Consider the following 19,370-nt stretch of genomic DNA (forward strand, 5'->3'; position numbering starts at 1 on the left):
CCCACCCTCTGACTCCTCCACCTCAACCAAGCTTCACAATCATCATCACTGTGTACCAGTATTAAATTGTTTGTTTAAAACTTATACTGTGTATGTATATATAATATATAGTATATAATATAGTCTTTTGTCTGGTGAAAAAAATTCCCTGGAACCTAGCCCCCTCATTCACATTAATTCTTATGGGGAAATTGGATTCGCTTAGCATTGTTTCGCTTAAAGTCGCATTTTTCAGGAACATAACTACAATGTTAAGTGAGGAGTTACTGTATTCTGCTTTTTAAAATTTCATATTGCTGTCCTTAATATAAACCCTGATCAAAAGTCTGTTGAAGACAATAGGAGTCCTTCCATTGACTTGAATTTGTTTTCAATTAGATCCTTACAATTGATTCTACATTTCTTACCAAGGGAAATTCCCACTGAAGTGAACCTGCCAGGTTCTGATCTCTGACCTATCTGAATCAGACCCCATAGGTTTAAATGAGTGCAGAATTACACCCAGTGGGTGTAATGTCAGATGGATTCATTGATTTTTGTTTGCAGTTAACCCCAGGAAAGAGTTTTCATGCAGCTGTACTGCTGAAGGAGAACTCTGAGTCTCTCTACATGCTCCCATATTTCTTAGATGAGAACGGGAGTAATTTATTGCTGTTCTTGAAAGGGTGAAGCTCAGCTAGCTGATCAGTAATGGGGAGGAGGCTTGGTCCCATGGAGATCTGGGTGAATAACTGATTTCTTGTTTCTCTGGTAGTTCTGGGGGAAAAAAATGTGGTTCAAACTAAACCAAATCCAGAAATCACAAAAAAATAAAATAAAATAATGAACAAAAAAGATGTCAGTTTCATGTTTCTGACCACTGACCTATGGGATATTCTGATGTGGGGTTCCCTTGTTGCAGATTAAGCCCACTACTTCTTGTCTTACTTGCAGTGGACATGGAAAACAATTGTCCACTGAAAGTAGGACAACAGTCCTCTTTGTGTCAGGGAACTTTTTTGAAAATGATACGATCCCCCCTTCAGTCTTCTTTTCTGAAAACTAAACATGCTCAGCTTTTATCCCAGGGACAGATGATGGGCTGGACAAGAGTTTCTGCATAGGGGGAAGAAAGGATGACTATAAAGTAAAATATCCCAAGATTTAGATATGGTTTAGGGCTTATCTATATGGACAATTAGTGTGAGGCAAACTAGGGTGTAAATCTACAGTACCGTAGTGTTCCATGTGCTAACTGTCTGTGTGGACTTTGCTACGGTGCACTAAGAGTTCCCTAACGTGCTTTGAAGTACGGCTGTCTGAAACATCAGTACACAAAGTGCACTCCGAATCTTTTAGTGTGCAGCATCAGAGTTCACACGGATAGTGTGTGACACACTAGAGCACTGTTGGTTTACACCCAAGCTTGCCTCACTTAACTCTACATATAGACAAGCTGTAGCAGGGTGGTTACCTCCTGCCCTTCAGGGCTTAAAACAGCCCAGGAGAGGGCTGTGGCTTGGGCAAGAAGCCTGGGCTGATTGGGGGAAAGCAGGCGCAGCTGTGGCCATGCCCCAAGCAGGCCCAGCTGGCCCCTATAAGAGGCTGTGAGCCAGAAGCCCAGTCAGGTTCCCTCTACCCGAAGAGGGAGAAGGGCCTGGCTGCAGGGAGCTAGACCGGGTGCCTGAGTGAAGCAGGACTGGGGAAAGGCAGAGGAGCTGGGGAGCTCCTGCCTGGAAAGCCCCAGGCTGCAGCCTAGCATAAGGCCAAGAGGTACTGGGGGTTGCAGGGGGCAGCCCAGGGATAGGCAAAGGCAGCAGGTCCAAACCTCTTTGCCTGTGATGAGTGGCTGATACTGCAGTCTGCCCCAGTGAACGGGGGCTAGATGGAGACTGGGCAGTAGCCAAAACTGAGGCAAAGTGGGGATAGTGGGTTGGGGGTTCCCCAGGGAGGGGATACCCAGATTGGTGGTGGACTGCCAGGTCACCCCAGTTTAACTGCAGCACCCCAGTTAAAAGGGCACTGGGGTACAGGGAGGGACATGGGGGCAAAGAGGACAGGCAGATCACTGGCCTGCAGAGGGTGCTCCTGGCTGGCAGTTAGCTAATTCCCGAGGACAACCAGCAGGAGGCGCTGCAGGGGTGAGTCTGCACATCTACACAAGCACTTAGTTGTAGAGAAAAGGGAGAAGTTGAAAATTACTCTTGATGGGCCTGCATAATAGAGAGATTGTTGGTGCTGTCAACAGTCACAAAGAATGGGGGAATGGAGTTTAAAGTTCAAGTTGATGGCAACTTCAGTGTTGATTCATGACTCATGATTATTTCATGCATGGAGTATTGCAGCATTATCCATGCATGCCTTCCTGTTTTCTCTATTACCTCTTTTGCACCTGTTCAGACCTTGCTCGCTTTGGGACTGACCCTGCAAAGTCTTGAGTTACTGAGAACAAAGGAAATCCAGGGTGCCTAGTCCTCTCCACCAAATTTTGATTAGTCCCCACCATTTTAAAGGTATTCTCCACATCTGTTTTGTCTCTGGAGTGTGATTGGTTTTGATTTCCAGTTTATATGGTAAACTTTATATAGCTTAAAATAACATAAAACAAAACTAAGCAGTAAGGATTTTTAAAAGGAATAAGCAATCTTCACCAGAATGACTGTCCTCTTCTCGGTGAAAATTATAGCCTGTATCACTACTTATTCAGTCACTCCATGATTCACTACTTTGCCGCATATGGTGGCAGCACAGTAAGGTAAAGTGTCATGATAACAAGTTCTTTTGAGTGTAATTACTACATTTGACTGACTTTAAAAGCTATTAAACATCTTTTTTTAAACTTCTGTCTTCATTTTACTGTTAGGGAAACAATCTGTTTGTGGTCAGACTTCTGCAGTCAGTGTAGTGGACAGGGCACCATACTAGGACTCAGGACATCTGGAGTCTATTCCCATCTCAGCCCTGGACTGCTGCATTACCTAGAGAGAGTCACTTCACTGCTCTGTGCCTCAGTTTGCCCAACTGTAAAATAGTGATAAAAATCCTGACCTCCTTGGTCAAGGACTTTGAGATCTACTGATGAACTGCCAGATAAGAGCTCGATATTATTATGAAAAGTGACTTTTCCAGGGAGTTAAAAAGCACTAAATAGTTTACAAATAACACTGAAGATGGGTAAACATAAAAGCTGAATATCAGAATCACTAAACATAATACCACTGAAAACTATAGCTTAAAATTTCTATAACATAAATGAGTTATTCAATTTCACCTGAGCTGGTAAACTGTCAAGACTTTCACACAAAATACTCAAGTCATGTCTCACTTGAGCTCTGGGTCTAACAGATATCAGTCATTATTATCTCTCCCATCATATGAATTACATTACATGGTTCAGAATTCTTCTGAGCAGTTACTGCCCTATTTGGTTATCAATCAAAAAAGACCTCTCTGTTCCATGTGCTGAACTGCCTGCTATCCCTTACTGTAGATTAATTGGCCAAACATACAAACTAGCAAAAAAAATGGTGTTTAATCCCTCTTGGGCTATTTTCCAAAAACTACCATACTCTCTGTACTAATTGCTTTGATTTCCACCTTGGAGTAACATGGCTATCCATGCTAGCTATCTACTACCTATAGTTTGCATATGAAACATGATTATAGCTGGCCAAAAAAGTTTCAGAAATTCAAAATGTTACTAATAATTCTCAGTGTTTTTGATTGATTTCAGAAAAAAGCCTCTCCCCCAAGTTAAGTTAAAATAAATGACCTAAATCCTAGATATAACTCTCCTTTTTCCAACAATTTCAACCATTATAGAGCATATGAAAATCCGCTCTTTGCCTTTTAGACATGGTTTCCAATTTCAATACCAAATGTCATTGTGTTGAAAACTGCTATCATTAGCTCAATAAATAATTATAGTTTAGTAAACCATAGATACATAGACAAAAATAAGATCAAGAATATAGTTTCCCAATCACAAAAAAGATAGAATTGAATATGGCAAAATGTCAAGATTGCCTTTTCATTATTCACTATGTTTATACGAGGGGTCGGCAACCTCTGGCACACAGCTTGCCAGGGTAAGCACCCTGGTGGGCCGGGCCAGTTTGTTTACCTGCCGCATCGGCAGGTTTGGCCTATCGTGGCTCCCACTGGCCGCAGTTCTGCGTCCCAGGCCAATGGGGGTGCCGGGAAGTGGCGCAGGCGAAGAATGTGCTGACCATGCATTCCCGCCACCCCTATTGGTCTGGGAAGGCGAACCACGGCCAGTGGGAGCCACAGTCCACCAAACCTGCCAACATAGCAGGTAAACAAACTGGCCTGGCCCTCCAGAGTGCTTACCCTGGCAAGCCGCGTGCCAGAGGTTGCTGGCCCCTGGTTTATACCAAAACAATAAACATAAAAAAATGTTTTCTGTCCACTAAGATGCCATTCAGCTGTATTAGGCTGTGAAAATATGGCGGGAGATCTCAGCCTTTGTTTGCATCTCTGTTGCATATATTTTCATCCTGTGACAATACTAAATCTTTATTTCTCAGGTGCTCTGCTCCCCATTGCATTGTTGGCTGAACTCTAGGCTTAGATGAAGACAGCCCTGTTCCAGAATATTTTAGAAAACCAGATTTATCAGAGAAGATACTCTTTAAAGTAACTTTCCTCCTACAGTAGATAGACCCTTACACTTCCTCATTAATCAAAGGGAAAGAGGAGATATACTTATCATTCTTCATAAAGAGGAAACAGCTTTTAAAGAGGATTTATTAGCTTTGTACAGGTAATAAATCCAACCACATGATTGCTAACACATCTGTTCCAAGATATCTACATCTTATCAACATTATTTTTTTCTGTCCCACGTTTATTTCTCTCTTACGCACCTCTGCTCTCCACTTAAGTTAGGGTGACCAGATGTCTCGATTTTATAGGGCAGTCCTGATATTTGGGGCTTTTTCTTATATAGTTGCCAATTACCCCCCACCTCCGTCCCAATTTTTCACACTTGCTATCTGGTCACCCTAACTTAAGTAACACAATAACAAGCTCAGAGGGGCCTTATGTTGCTCCAGCTGGAATCAAAGGGAGAACTCCCATTTATTTAATAGCTTGTGCAGAACATTGCGAGGTATACTATAAATAATAATATTTTAAAAACTGAGAATAGAGTAATTTCTGCCTTTAGTGTTCAGAGCCAAAGTTGCCTTCATCAGAAATATTTGCAAAATTATTACATAGTTGAAGACCTCTCATATCTTCCAGCAAGTGGGATTTACTTTTATATAGGCCTGCAACTTCTCTTTTAGTTTTAGCTTGTCTCCATCTCAGGATACTCTAGGAATCCCTTCAGCCACACTTTTCAATACTACTTGTTATGCTCCTTTTGTATCAGTGATCCATCACTGATAAAAAATAATGCTTTATATTTCTGTGACATTCACTCACATTTACAAACATGATTTAAGCCTCACAACATGCCTGTGACGCAGCAAATTGGGGGCAGGGATTGCTTCACCCATTTCTGAAATGCAGGAGTTGTTTAATAGTGCTCAGCAATTCTAACCAACAGTCTAGTGCAGGTCTTAAAGATGATCTTATTCATGTGAAACTTAAGGGGGAGCCATAGCTAGCCACATGCTTTCTTTCAGTCCCATGCATTTCAGATCCAGGATGCCTCTGCGCATATAAATGAAGGGTTAGCACTTGATCCTCATCCTTTTCTAAATGGCACATAATGTATGGTGATGGGTATCTTAGAAATGCTTATAAAATAGTTTGTTTGTTCGTTCATTTTTTAAATATTTTTTTTTACTTTTTGTGAGAGCTCCTCACCCATCCATGTCACCTTTAGGTTCATGTCTTCCCACGTAGCTATTTATAATTCACTATGTGTCTCTCCTCATTTAGAATCATCAAGATGAAAATAATTTGAAATGTAGCCGACAAGCCTGTGACTGATTTGAACCAATAATGTCATGAATCATGATATATTCTGGCATCCAGTTGGGGCCCATATAAGTTTTTATGTCCTGTTGAAATCCATAGATCGTTGAAGCTTGTGTCCAGATCTGATTTATTGACTCTATACTATGTCCCAAGGTACACATTGAGAGCATGCTACAAACCTCCTTGACCTTTCAACATCTGGACTTATTACTTTAGAAAGGCAGCCATTTATTAAATTAAATTACAGTGCTTCTTAATTTCTTTCTGTTACAACTGGTAGTTTGGTGCTGTGACAAAAGCCAGGGCTTGTCTTGAACTATTGAATGTTTATAAGCACAAATTAAAAAGGGATGATCAACATGCAGGGAGTACAGGGGAATCCATTCGCCATGAAAGCACTTCTGTATGACCACCACGTTATGTGTGCCTAGAAGCAGGAATAAGGCCAAAAAGAGGGGTGTATATGTGGATGAGGAAGATTCTATTAAACTATATTTCACATCCCCATGCCCTACCTGCAACCTGACACTTCTTACCTTGTTGTGTTACAGAGAATAAGGAAGTGAATGCACAAGGAGCTTGACTCAGTGTGAAAGACTACACCTAGTCATTTCACCCGTACTACTATTAATATATATTACAGTAGCCTCCAGTGAGGGGCATGAGCAAGTACAGTGTAGTGTGTAATATATAGACCATGGCATTCTTCAGTAGACACCATTAGGTCAACTGAAGAATTCTTTCATCAGCTTAGTTACTGCCTCTCAGAGATGTGTGATTTACTAAAGTGACAGAAGAACCTCTTCGCTTGCTGAAGGAAGCATCTACACTACAGTGAAATAGTTGCAGCAGTGCAGCTGCACCATTGTAGCATTTCTAGCAGGGCCGGCGCTTCCATTAGGCGATCCTAGGCGGTCGCCTAGGGTGCCAGGATTCGGGGGGCGGCATTTTGTGCGCTTCCCACGGGGCACACGGGAGCTTCCAGTTCCACTCCTGAAGCGCCGCCGAAAAACGACCTTCTGCTGACCTGCCACGGAAAACAGCGGCAGGCAATTGAGCTGCTCAATGACTGACGCTGTCGCCTGCGCATTTCGGCGGAGGGTCCTTCTTCAGCAGCACGATGGGAGCGGAACCAGAAGCTCCCGTGCACCCTGTGGGGAGTGCACAAAATGCCATCCCCCGAATTCTACCTAGGGCGCAAGCAACCCTGGTGCTGCTCCTGATTTCTAGTGTAAGCATGCCCTCAGTATCTTGTACTGAGACAGCAAGCCCACAGGCTTTCATTGTTGTTCTTTCTTTCTCTTCCACTACGTGTGTATATTACATAGCTAGTTGACAACAGAATTGTGGGGAATAAGGGAGTTGAAAGTACTTCCACTTAAACTTGTACTTTCCCTTATAAATACATCAGTAAAATTCCCACAGCATTTCTGTAATGATGCACTTGGCACTTATACTTAAGTCCTTTCTGTCAGTATTTTCTGTCAGTACTTACTGCAACACTGGGCCTTGGAAATCGAGAGGAGGTGCACCCTGAGGCTGCAGGAGGAGCAGAGGGAAGCTAAGGGGCCAGATGTGTGTGTGGAGGTGTGACACTGGCAGATCAGGTGCCAGCTCATGCCAAGCCTCTAGACCTCATTGAACACCGACAAATGCATAGCTGGTAGCTGGAAACCAGTCTTCTCCCCCATTAATATTATTGTGATTTTTGGAGTAAGGGGACATCTATCATAAAAGCAGGCTTGCCTGGATGGCATGGTAGTCTGAAGTGCCCAAGGAGCCTGTCTGTAACTGCATGTTAAGGCTGTTATGCTTGAGAAGCTCATTGATTTTTGGCAGTTTGCCCTGAGTTTGGCACCCACTTTTGTGAGCCTCTCCAGACAGCCTGACAGGGCAACGTTTTTTTTGGGGGGTGGAGGTACATCTGGCATAGCCAGCCGTGGGTCTGTTGGAGGGATACTTAACTAATCAGAATTGTGGGGCTTGGCAAGAAGCTGGAAACTCCACAGCAGCAGGATGCTTTTTACACAACCTTTGTTAGTTGATCTTAGTTTGACTTCCCGAAAGCTCATGTGCTGGAACCCAAAATCAATTTATAACCTTGGGAGAGTTGGCTACACTTTAACTCTCACCCATATGAGGAGTGGGGATGAAGGAGATCAAAACTTGAAAGATATATCAGAAAACATCATTTTAAAAAATCTCATATTTTTGTGATCTAACTCACAATTATTGAACTTTTGAGGTTGGCAATATCAAACCTGTGTGGTAGAGCAGAGCTTTAGGAAGATTTCCTGAGTAGTAATGTGCAGGAGATCTTGGAAGTGGGGGAGAGGGAGGAGCACGGTGCTAGGCAGCAGAGGGTCTCTTGGAATGCATGGGAAGTCAATATCTAAGGTCTTCATATTGCCTGATTGAAATACTTTACTGATCACTAACTGGAGTAGCCTCTAAGAGCAGTAATGCGCATCAGTAAAGTGAAAATTCTAATGAACACCAGTGTATTGCATGCTAACTGGCTTGTGTAGATCCTGCTAGTGTGCATTAAAAGTTTCTTAGTGTGAATTAATGGAGTACTAGACATTAATGCACATTAGAGAAATTTTAATGCATGCCAGCAGGATCCACACAGGCCAGTTAGCATGCACTACATTGGTGTTCATTAGAATTTTCACTTTACTGATGCACATTACTGCATGGTGTGGACAAGCTCTTAGAGGCTACTCCACTTCTTAGTGGGGCCTCATTCTGGGATTTTGGTGCCTAAAGTGATAGTTAGGCACCTAGGTCCTTTTGGGAAGCTAGCCCCACATTTCTAAGATTCAAAAAACAGTGGGGAAATAATATACATGCTTGCCTGCAAGTTGCCATACATTCATTTACCTGAAGATATTCTTAGGTATATAAAGGTATCCCATATGGACACAGTTTCTAGTAAATCGAGGATATATGCTCATAATTAGCAAGATGTGACAGCAACTAAAACAGAAATATGTGGCCATTGACTCTTCATTGCATTCCCCTTTGAGTAGTCATTGGCATAGTTGGAAAATAGGTTTAAAATTCTACCATTCTGAAATGAATTCCAATGGCTACGTCCTCACTGACAAAAAAAAAAGTTTGTGGGGGTGATTGTTTTTGTTTTAAAATACATTAGGTATCTATCTCACTGTCAAATCCTAATGGAGACAAAGGGCAGGTAATTTTTATTGTAAAGTAAATAGATGAGGTCAACACTGTTTCCCCCTTCCCCCCCCGTGGTTGTGCTCACCTAGCTACATCACAGTAAAAACCTACAGTGGCTTGTCTCCCCTAGAATTCTATTGAGAACTAGCTAGTGAGCATTAGTTATCTCACTGTAAAAAAGCACACAATGTGTAGTGAAGACAAAGCCACCATATTATTTGGAAGGCTTGCCCTTTTTTTCTGAAGTCATTCTTCATGTTAGATTTCAACTTGCAGATTTCTGGAGCAGATGGCAAGTTATAACACTCAATTTTGCCCTTGCATAGTAATTTCACTCTATAGGACTTCATGCACAAGTGCTGGTTGTTTGCAAACATAACAATTACAGAACTGGGTATCTTTTGCATGCTAAAATATTATTGTGAATTGTGTTATGACAATTACATTATACCAAATTATTTGGTAGAGGAGAATGGAGCATATTCCTAGTATAAATATTGAACTAGAATAAAAAGATTTGTTCCACAATAGAATATAATAGAGTAGGGCTTTAAGAGGCATTTTATGCTTTCAGAAACATTATACTGCACAATTCTTCAAGGTTTTGCTTTCTAAAGCTTCAGTAAAACTAAACTAAATTTGTAGTTGTTATTCTATGTCACTGAAATTAAGGTTTATTCTAGAGTAAATACATTTCCTGTAACAGATGTTAAGCTATTTTCAACATATTTCTATTCATATATTTAATAGGATGGAACATTTTGAAATTAATTTGCAGTCAGTCTTCAGACCTGGGGCCAATGAGAGGATTCCACATATTTTGGCCAAAGACAGATAATGTCACCCATCACTGACAACTGCCCTCTGATCAGATTTGATGATGGTAGGAGGGCTTTGCACTTCACTGATGCATTAATATTTTCTTTCTATTCTATACATGCTAAATAAAATTATTTTATGTATTAGCATAGGTAATTGACAATTAATTCTTTTCCAAATCTTAATACAACTTATTATTATCAGATGTGGAGTTTGCCAAGCCAATTTGCTGCAGCCTCATCAGTGAAGTGCACAGCCCTCCTACCACCATCAAATCAGATCAGAGGGCAGTTGTCAGTGAAGCATGGTCTTTGGCCAAAATATGTGGAATCCTCTCATTGTCCCCTGCTCTGAAGGCTGGCTGCACATTTACCCCAGACCATTCAACATCAGGTCAGAAGGGCCCATGAGCAGCAACACAAATCAAAGGTGCATATACTCATAGTCGGGCCAGTTATAAGAAACTGGCTTCTGGTGCAGACCATGCTTCATATCACATCTATGTCACAGGGAAATCTGGATGGGGCAAGTGGACCTACAACAGATGTCTCCATGAGAAGCGCACTCTTGGGTTATTGAAGAGGTCTGTGTATAGTAGTAGGCTCTGGTTTGCCCTGATCTTCACAACCATTCTGGCTGTAGCATCCTCACAACAGGTGTGAGAAGGAATGATGTTGCTTAATATGGGGAGCTGTGGTAATGGTGCATGTCAAATCATCCCAGTTACAATGTGCATGATTGAATATACCGGTAGTTGTGTGTCAACCCACTTGATATGAGATGAATGAAACCAGACCAGAATACAATGTTCTGCTACAGAGTAACTGAACAGATTAGTACATTCCACATCAAGGCATGGTGTGTAGACTGGACAGTGGCTGAGCAGTACAGCACAAGTGGCTTTGAAGGTGGCTTCTTGGAATTGACTGAAAGCTTCATCAACCGGGATGATGCGTAGTGGTATGGATATGACACTTTTTTCTAGAACATTTGGGTATTTCTTCCAATCTGCCTTCCATTTTCCTTTGTTAAAGGTTCTAATGATAGAGAGTTGTAGGCTAATGTGGATAACAGAAGGTCTGTGGTGGCTGTGTGGGAAGTTTTCATAGACCAGAAATGATGCAGAATGGGAGTGAGCATCCATGGAGGTCAGCCAGCACAAATCAGGAGACTATTCATGACACCATCTGGCTGAGGAGAAGGAAGGCGCCTCTCTATATGTGGCTGAGGGCATGTTAGATGCCTATTCCACCAGTTGTCTCCATTAGTGTCTGATGTCATGTATCCCCAGACAGGAGGCTGGCTGTTGAAGTCACCTTTGTACACAGCTGGGTGAGCTAGTCTCAGTACAACTTGCTGGACCCAATTAACATTTGCTGGCTTGTAAACATTTGTGAACTGGAAATCTCCAACCTGAATCACATCACAGACAATAGTAGATGTAAGCAGAGCAGCATCTGAGATGTTTGAATTGATGTAGGTGGCACAGCAATTTTTGGCATGTGGAGTGTGGCCCTGTAGATTGCAACTGGCTATCCTGAAGCACCTTGCTTCTACAGAGGCAATGTGCAGGCAGATGATGTCAATGTAACAATGATAGGACAAATCACTGATAATTATGTGTTTTGCTGCCAACAGTCCCTTAATGCTGAGCCGCAGTATTCTCAGGGCTAGCTGGATGGCTCAAATGTCAGAGAGTGGAATTGCATCAGGAATGTCAGTGGGCAAGTGGCCAAAATTCAGCCCAAGAAAGGACTTTGAATGTGGTCCACTGGTTGGATCATCAGTTTCCTCACTGTAAACCGGGTACTCCTGGGGTGCGCAATGAGAATGCTGATATATTGATCCCAATACAGCTCATCCAGGGTTTAACACCCTCTACCTGCAAAAAGGCTGAGTTTTTAGTCTCTCTGGGTGTGGAAGGAGGAGCAGCTGAGGAAATGATCCTTTACAGCAGGATGTGGGGACCAGTGAATCCTTGTAAATTCTGGTTGGCGTTTCTTTCCCTGGCCCAGTCTCAGTTAACAGGTCCAGCACTGAAAACAGCCAACAGAAACCTCCTTCCTACCTTGGTAGCTCCTGTGCAAGTCTTAAGTGATGTGGTGGATTAGAAAACCTGGAAGTGATTCAAGCTCAGAAGTTGAATGAAAAGGAAGAAAAGATAACAAGCACATATATCTATTTCATGCTCTTGAAGTTGTTCCATGGTGTATAAATAATTTAATATTCACTGGAGCAGAAGTAATGCTGTAGTCATGTTCTACTACAGAAGTAGTAGAACATGACTCTCCCAGGTGAAAGCCCAAACCACTGGGCTATAGAGTATGTTTCAATCCACTAGTTTAAGCCATAGTTTTCAACAGAGAGTATCCTTATTTAAAATAGAAGAATACCCTGGCGGGCCATAGGCCAAAAGTTGCCGATCCCTGCCTTAGATCCTACACCAAAGACAACACCTGTAGCCAATCCTGTAAAAAACAATATAAAAGTTTATTAACTAGGAAAAAGAAATTAGAGAGTTATTTAAAGGTTAAAGCAAGCCAATATATATATATACAAAAATGAGTTACCATCTATGATTCGTAAAGGTGACAGAGGTGAAGTAATCTGTCTGTTCAAAATGTCTATCAGGATGGACCCAGGTTGACCGAGGGGGAGTAGAGCGGGGGTCTCTGCTTTAGATTAGTGTCTCTGGCCCTGTGAGAAATCAAACAGCAAAAGATTAAAAAATGTCTTGTGACCCTGTTTTATCTTTTATATTTGGCTGCCCCGTCCATGAGATGAGCTCCCTTGTAGCATTTCCAAGGAGTGATAGAGTCATTCACCAATCCTTTGAGTCACAATGTTCCTTAATGACCTGTTTAATCTTGATAGACCTCCTGACTGATAGGGAGAGGGGGATAGAATGTAGGATGATTCCCAAGTACAGAGTAAATAATTTCAAAGTTATAATCAAATCTTACATATTTGCTTACACCAGGGGTCGGCAACCTCTGGCATGTGGCTCGCCAGGGTAAGCACGCTGGTGGGCCTGGCCAGTTTGTTTACCTGCCGTGTCCGCATGTTCGACTTACCCTGGTGAGCCGTGTGCCGAAGTTGCCGCCCCCTGCTTATAGCATGGAATACAGACATTGCAAGTGAGAATAATGCATGCAGCAATTTACAAACATTCCATAGAGTCTAAACACTTTCTTACTACCACAGTGGAACTCATAGTTATGGACATCTCTGAAATGGAGGTTGTTTGTAACTCTGAAATGTCCGTAACTCTGAACAAGAGGATATGGACTTCAGCCAACGGGGAGGAGGGTTGGGGCTGAAGCCACAGAATGGAGAGGGAGGGTTTAGGGCTCCAGGCAGATGGGCTCAGGGCTTCTGCCCTGTGGGAGCACCAGTGCTGAGGGCTTTAGATCCAGGGGGAGTGCTGGAGCTCAGGGCTTCAGCCCTGCACCTCAATCCCAGTTTCAGCCCTGGGTTGGGGGCGGCGGGGGGGCTCCCCACAACTCTGCTACTGGTTTCATCCGGGGAGGGGGTGCACCCTGGTTCTCGGGGCTTTAGCTACCAGGGGAGCGCTGGGGCTGAAACCAGGAGCAGAACCACAGAGAGCAATGGCTCTCCCCTTGTAGCTAAAGCCCCAAGGCCCAGCACCCTCTTTAGGGCTGAAGCCAAAAATGGAGCCATGGGGCTGAAGTCCCGAGCTCCAGTGCTCCCACTGGTTCTCCCAAGGGACAGAAGACCCGAGCCTCCTACCCCCCACCCAGAGCCCTGACCCCCCCACCCAATGGCTGCAGTCCCAACCCCCCATAGTTGAAGCCCTGAGCCCCTCCCCTCCCCTCCCCCACGCTGGGCCCTGGAGATTTTATAGTATGTGCGGGGGGGGGGCACAGAAATAAAAACGTTGAAAACCCCTGAAGTACAGTATTTGCTGGGTTGTTTTTTTTTAAATTTAGTTTAAATTTATTTCTTTCCCCTCCAGTGTTGCCTGATTGATTACTTCTGGTTCCACATGGTGTCCAGTTGACTGATCAGTCTGTAACTCTGGTGTTCGTATCTTTGAGATTCTACTGTATCTATTTTGAACAAAACTAACATATAGGGGAGCCAGTTTGGTTTCTGGCTATGAGTTTGTCAGTTCTTAACTAAAGTCTATGACCTTGGATAGCATGTTACTTGGTTTACCAGCATCACACCCACTACTTATTTATGCAAAATTATTTTCATTTTCTCATTGGAGACAGATTTAAAAGAGTTCAGTAGGTCAGATATTTTTGAATCTTAGTCATTTTCTTCCCTCTATTAATTTATTAACAGTCCTATCTCCCTTATCTTATTTATAAAACTCTCTTTATTCCCTTTGGTTAGTATTAATTCACTCTTCTTTTTTGCTTTCCTTATCTTCCCCCAGAAATCCTTGAGTAACTAGCTTTATTCTGATTTGGTTGCCTCCCCTTTTTATTTATATTATTGTTTTCTGTATTTCAGATCTTTGAGCAGTACCTACTGAAGCCACATTGACTATTTCTGGTTTGAGCTAAATTTAAAGGCTATATGTGTTTAAAATCATAACACCATTTGCTGCCATCTCTTTAAAAAAATCTGAAAATACTAAATACATGTGTAACAGTTGGGGGAATATTATTATGTTTTCATCTATAATCTCATTCGTGGACTGGCATAGATAACCTGTAGTCTTTATCAGAAGCACATTAAAGATCTGGAAGACATTCAAATCCAAAACTTGTGTGCAATATTTCTTTAAAAGTTCAGAAAGCTCTGCCAAAAAATTGAGAATTGCCTCTGAAACTTTTGGATAGCAACTAGAGTTACTTCTTTTTTTCTATGAGACAGACAAGATTTCATATAAGTGGGACAATATTCAGTTACTTTAACTAAAATAACAATTTTATACTGAACCTTTTCAAAGCTAAAGTTTTTTCCCTCTACAGTTACTAGAGAGCTAGTATATTGAGTGGGGGGAACAGGAAATCACATTCTATTCACTAGCTTTACATTTTACCAGTTTGTAAACCAGAAAAGTAAGCAACAGCAATTTATATAATAGGGATTTTTCCATTATGATTTGTACCTTATAGATTGTATCACATCTGCAGTATCTGTTAGAATTTCAGTGAAAAACCTGAGCTGTATTACAGTCTGTATCACATTTCATGAATCCTCAGGATTAGTGAAGTCTTTATCTGTAGGCAATTCTACTGCTTACTGTCTCCACCTCTGTTTGAAAAACTTTAGAATATTAATTTGGCTTTGGTTTGAATAAACATCCAAAAATGTACATTTGTACATGAACAATCCCAAACGTTGAGTTAGCAACATTGGGTCAGAAATCCTCCAAAACCGGCTTCTTATGGTAACTTAGTATTTCTGAGGCCTGATTCACCATGGTGTCACTTCAATTTTAATGGGGTGAATTCACGTGATTTCAGTGGCATTGCACCTGCATAAAAGTGGAATCACACAGTCATGAATCAGGCCTCAGAATCCTATCCTGGTTCCAACTGGAAACTGAAAAAAAAAAAAGGGGAGAACAGGGATTACCATAAAGTCTTGAAAAACAGGTTTCATTACCTTAAAGTCTTTATTCAGGTATGGTTTTACATGTGCAAATTTCTTATTTTTCCAGTTTTTGTTCATTCCTAGTTTCCATTATATCCAAACAAATTAATCATGATCATTTAAAAACATCCCTCCTCCAAACCACTCTTCCCTAGAATAAAACATTTTTCTTCACAAAAAGCACAACTTGATGCTCTGTTTGGCCACATATAGTATTGTTAGAAACTAAACCTGTGTGAAAATCTTAGGCATTTAACATGGAAAAAGTAAGTGGTTTTCTTAAAGAGTATCTTTCACATTTTTTTCCACAAGAGGGTGAAAAATTTAGTATTCTTTATGTGTAGATCTGCTTGCCTTCAGGATTTTAAAAAGGAAGATTTTTCATCTCCCTAGGATGAGATTTTGAATTTCAAAGGGAATATAACCCCTTACTACGACACATTCCTGTGCACTGAATTGAGCCCACATGGATCATGCCTCCCTGAATTAAAATAACTGACACCCAAAGATGTCACTACCTCAGTAAGGAGGTAGTGGATTTGGCCCACTACCAAGTTTAGGCAGTCATTTCAGAAGAAAACCTCTTTCAAGACAGACTTAAATAAATCACTGTACAGTAAAATTAAGTGACCAAGATCTTTTTAAAACAAAGCTCCTAAAGTTAGGCTCCTGATTAAATCAACAGTGCTGAGCACTTGGCATCTCCCACTGCAGGTGGACTTACAATTGTAAGGTTAAGTGCCTGTTTCTTTTTTTAAAATCTTTTCCTGAACCTTTCTTACTAGTTTTGTTTTATCTGGCATTTCTAACTGATAGAAAAAATAAATGGGGTTTTCATTTGGGATTTGCTTTGGTGGGCTTTGATTTACCATGTACCTTTCAGCTTGAGCTGTATCAGCTAAACTGTGGAAAATGACATTATGAGAAAACGACCAAAAGTTTGGTCAACTAATTGTCCCTGAATACTTTACTAAACTTGCCTCAAACTTTTAATTTACCTTAATATTATCAGTTTTCAATTAACTCACTTATCTTGATTAACAAGGCTTTTTAATTTGATTGTATATAAGTAATGAAATAATTCCCATGAATAATCAACCAAGGTACTGCATAATTTTTTCTTCAATAGAACTTCAAGTTAACTGTCTAAATATGCCTTTAGTGTACAATCAATATATTTAATAAAGTTTTAATAATAATAAAGTTGGCCACACCTGAATCCTGACTCAGGGCCAGATTCTAATTTCCTTACTCCCACTGAGTAGTACTTTGCTCTTCAAAGTACTTTGCTCTGAAATCATTTGTGAGGGTAAATGACTGAAGATGAGCAAACATCAAAACCCAACCTTCAGTGATTCATAGTGCAGTTTGTCACAGAAACATATATGATATTGTAAATCTTACGCATTCAGAAGCACTTCAGAATTGATTGCTTTTAAAGGTTGGTCCAGAAAAGATCTCTCATAAGTCGTCATATCTGATCCTTGCACTGTGGGCATTTCTCTCCATTATATACAGGAATATCCTATGTAACTGATTCTTCAGTATACCTATACCATCCCCTTTTAGAGTCTACTGAAATACCTAATGCTTAGAATCTTTTACTAATGCCTAACCTGTCTTTTTATCAAATTCAAAATCTGGTCACTAACCCTTGTTTTACCATTTTCAGGTACTGTGACTATTGACATGGAGGTATTTGCATGGTGTTCTCCTACCCTTATTTTCACATAAAGAGCACCTGCAATCTATTCATAACTCATGCCGTCCTGTCCTTTTAACATTTTAATTGCATTTCTTTGATTTCCCCCCGCCCCCACCAGCTTTTCAATATTATTCTCTAGTAGGTAAAAGGACTCCAATATGAGAGAGGGAGACTGACCACCAATAGAAATTTGAAAAGGTATAGCGCTCATTCCTTACCCTACCACCTACCTCTGCTAGGTATTGACTTCCCTGCCCACTTTCAGGGGGGTTGCGCTGCAAATAGACCAAGTCCTTCAACTTCCTTGGCCTGAATCTCCTCTCACACTGTAAAACTGGTGCAACAGAGAGAAGAAAAGGTGACAATTGAGCATAAGAACTGGGATCATTTCCAGCCTCTATGAAGAGTAAAGTGAGAAAGCAAAGGTTTTTTTATACACATTTCCACACTATAGTCCATCAGTGTGTAAGACTGATTGCAAAGTGGCCCTAAATATTAGTTTTATTATAAGGTGTGGTGCTACTTTATGGGAGAAAAATGAAGGGATCATCAAGAGCACCATATTAGCAGAGAGTAAGTCACAAGGAGGGAGTGACAAGAAGCAAGAAAATGTGTGCGTGTGGGAGGTACGGGGGGTGGAGGTAAGATGGGTCCTGAAAGTGAGGATGAGGAGTTCAAATGTGTATGGAAGTCAGTTAAAAACAAAAAAACCTCAAGGGTGTGTGGATGGTTGGAGTGAAAGACAAGGAAGATTTTTAGCAGTAACATATCTGAGTAGGAAGAACAGGAGTACATGTGGCACCATAGAGACTACCAAATTTATTTGAGCATAAGCTTTCATGGGCCCACTTCATCGGATGCATAGAATGATTGGGAAGATGGGATTTTGGAGGTATGACAAAGAAAATATGAGGATTTAGAAACAGTCTAGGTGTGGGAGGAAAGGAGTAGAATATTACATGAAGGCTTCTATCCTGCAAAGACTTATTCGTTTATTGAACTTTTACCATGTGAGAAATAGAAAATAAAGGAAGGAAGCAAATATGGTTTGGAGTGGAAATATAGCTAGAGATCTATTTCAGTTGTGCTGAATTTGAACTGGTTGCTGATACTAGATCCTTGGTGTCCAAAGAATCTGCTGCTAATGAGGGATTGAAGGGCAACAAAGTGGGTGGAAGAGGAGAGATTTGGGAGTCATCAATGGATGTTTGGTTTTGGTTTTTTGGTTTTGGTTTGAACGAGATAACTGAAGCCATGAGAGAAATGAGGTGGTCTAAAGAAAGAAGACATGAAGGACAGAGCCCTGAAGGATGCTGATCACTGAAGACAGAACAAAAGACATTGGTGAAGAAGAGAAAGCAATATAGACACCGAAGGTGCAGTCAAAAGGGACAGGAGAACCAGCTGATAATATTAATTGACCTACTTAACATATTGTAATGTGTACTGCATAAATATGTAACTTTCCTTCTCTATACTGCACCTCTGGCCTTCAGAAGGGATAGCTATGATATTGAGGTAAAGGTGATGCAACATGCTGCAAAGGAGAACCTGCTGTTTTCTCTAATGAAGATTTTATTTCTTTTCTTTGCTGATTTGTTGTTTCTATTAATCTAAAATAGTAATTTATAGTTCAGGATAAATATACATGGTTACCCTTTTGTATGGAAAAACCTAACAAGAACAGTTTACTAAAGTAAGGAGTTGCACAACTGCCTGGTGTAGTTATGGACTGTATATAATTGCTGACATTCTGTTTTAATATTTGGCAGTAGGCATTTATACACAAGAGGACTGAATCCAAAAACTGAAGCATGCCAAGTAAGCGACAACTTCTGCAAGTGAAATCCTTGCTGACTTAATTATATTAAATATGAAATTGTTATATGAAAGTTCTGTTGCCTCACAGGGGCTCTGGGGAGCATTATGAACCCCTGGGATATATGGGACTGTGGACACAGTTGTTCTGTGAAGCTGAAGGTTCTATGATTCCCAAATCCTTATAACCCAGGGCCTTTCATAAAGAATGTTCTTCCATAAATCTCAAATCCATGTCTATCTCTACTGGCAAAATCACTTTTGTTTCTTGGATAGATAGGTTTCAAGGCATTTAGACTAGATCCTCAGTCATTTAGGCACCCAACTCCCCTTTAAATTC

The 19,370-nt window shown here is 41.1% G+C and overlaps 1 long non-coding RNA gene across 1 annotated transcript; it reads left to right on the forward strand.

The window, feature by feature from the left end:
• The first annotated feature begins 1,732 nt into the window (after positions 1-1,732).
• LOC120396123 lies at positions 1,733-19,002 on the forward strand. The gene is made up of 3 exons (XR_005593001.1): positions 1,733-1,752; positions 2,380-2,492; positions 18,985-19,002. It is a non-coding gene; the product is annotated as an uncharacterized LOC120396123 (long non-coding RNA).
• The last annotated feature ends 368 nt before the right edge of the window (positions 19,003-19,370 follow it).

The sequence above is a fragment of the Mauremys reevesii genome, linkage group 1 (assembly GCF_016161935.1).
Source record: "Mauremys reevesii isolate NIE-2019 linkage group 1, ASM1616193v1, whole genome shotgun sequence".
Classification (NCBI taxonomy): Eukaryota; Metazoa; Chordata; order Testudines; family Geoemydidae; genus Mauremys; species Mauremys reevesii.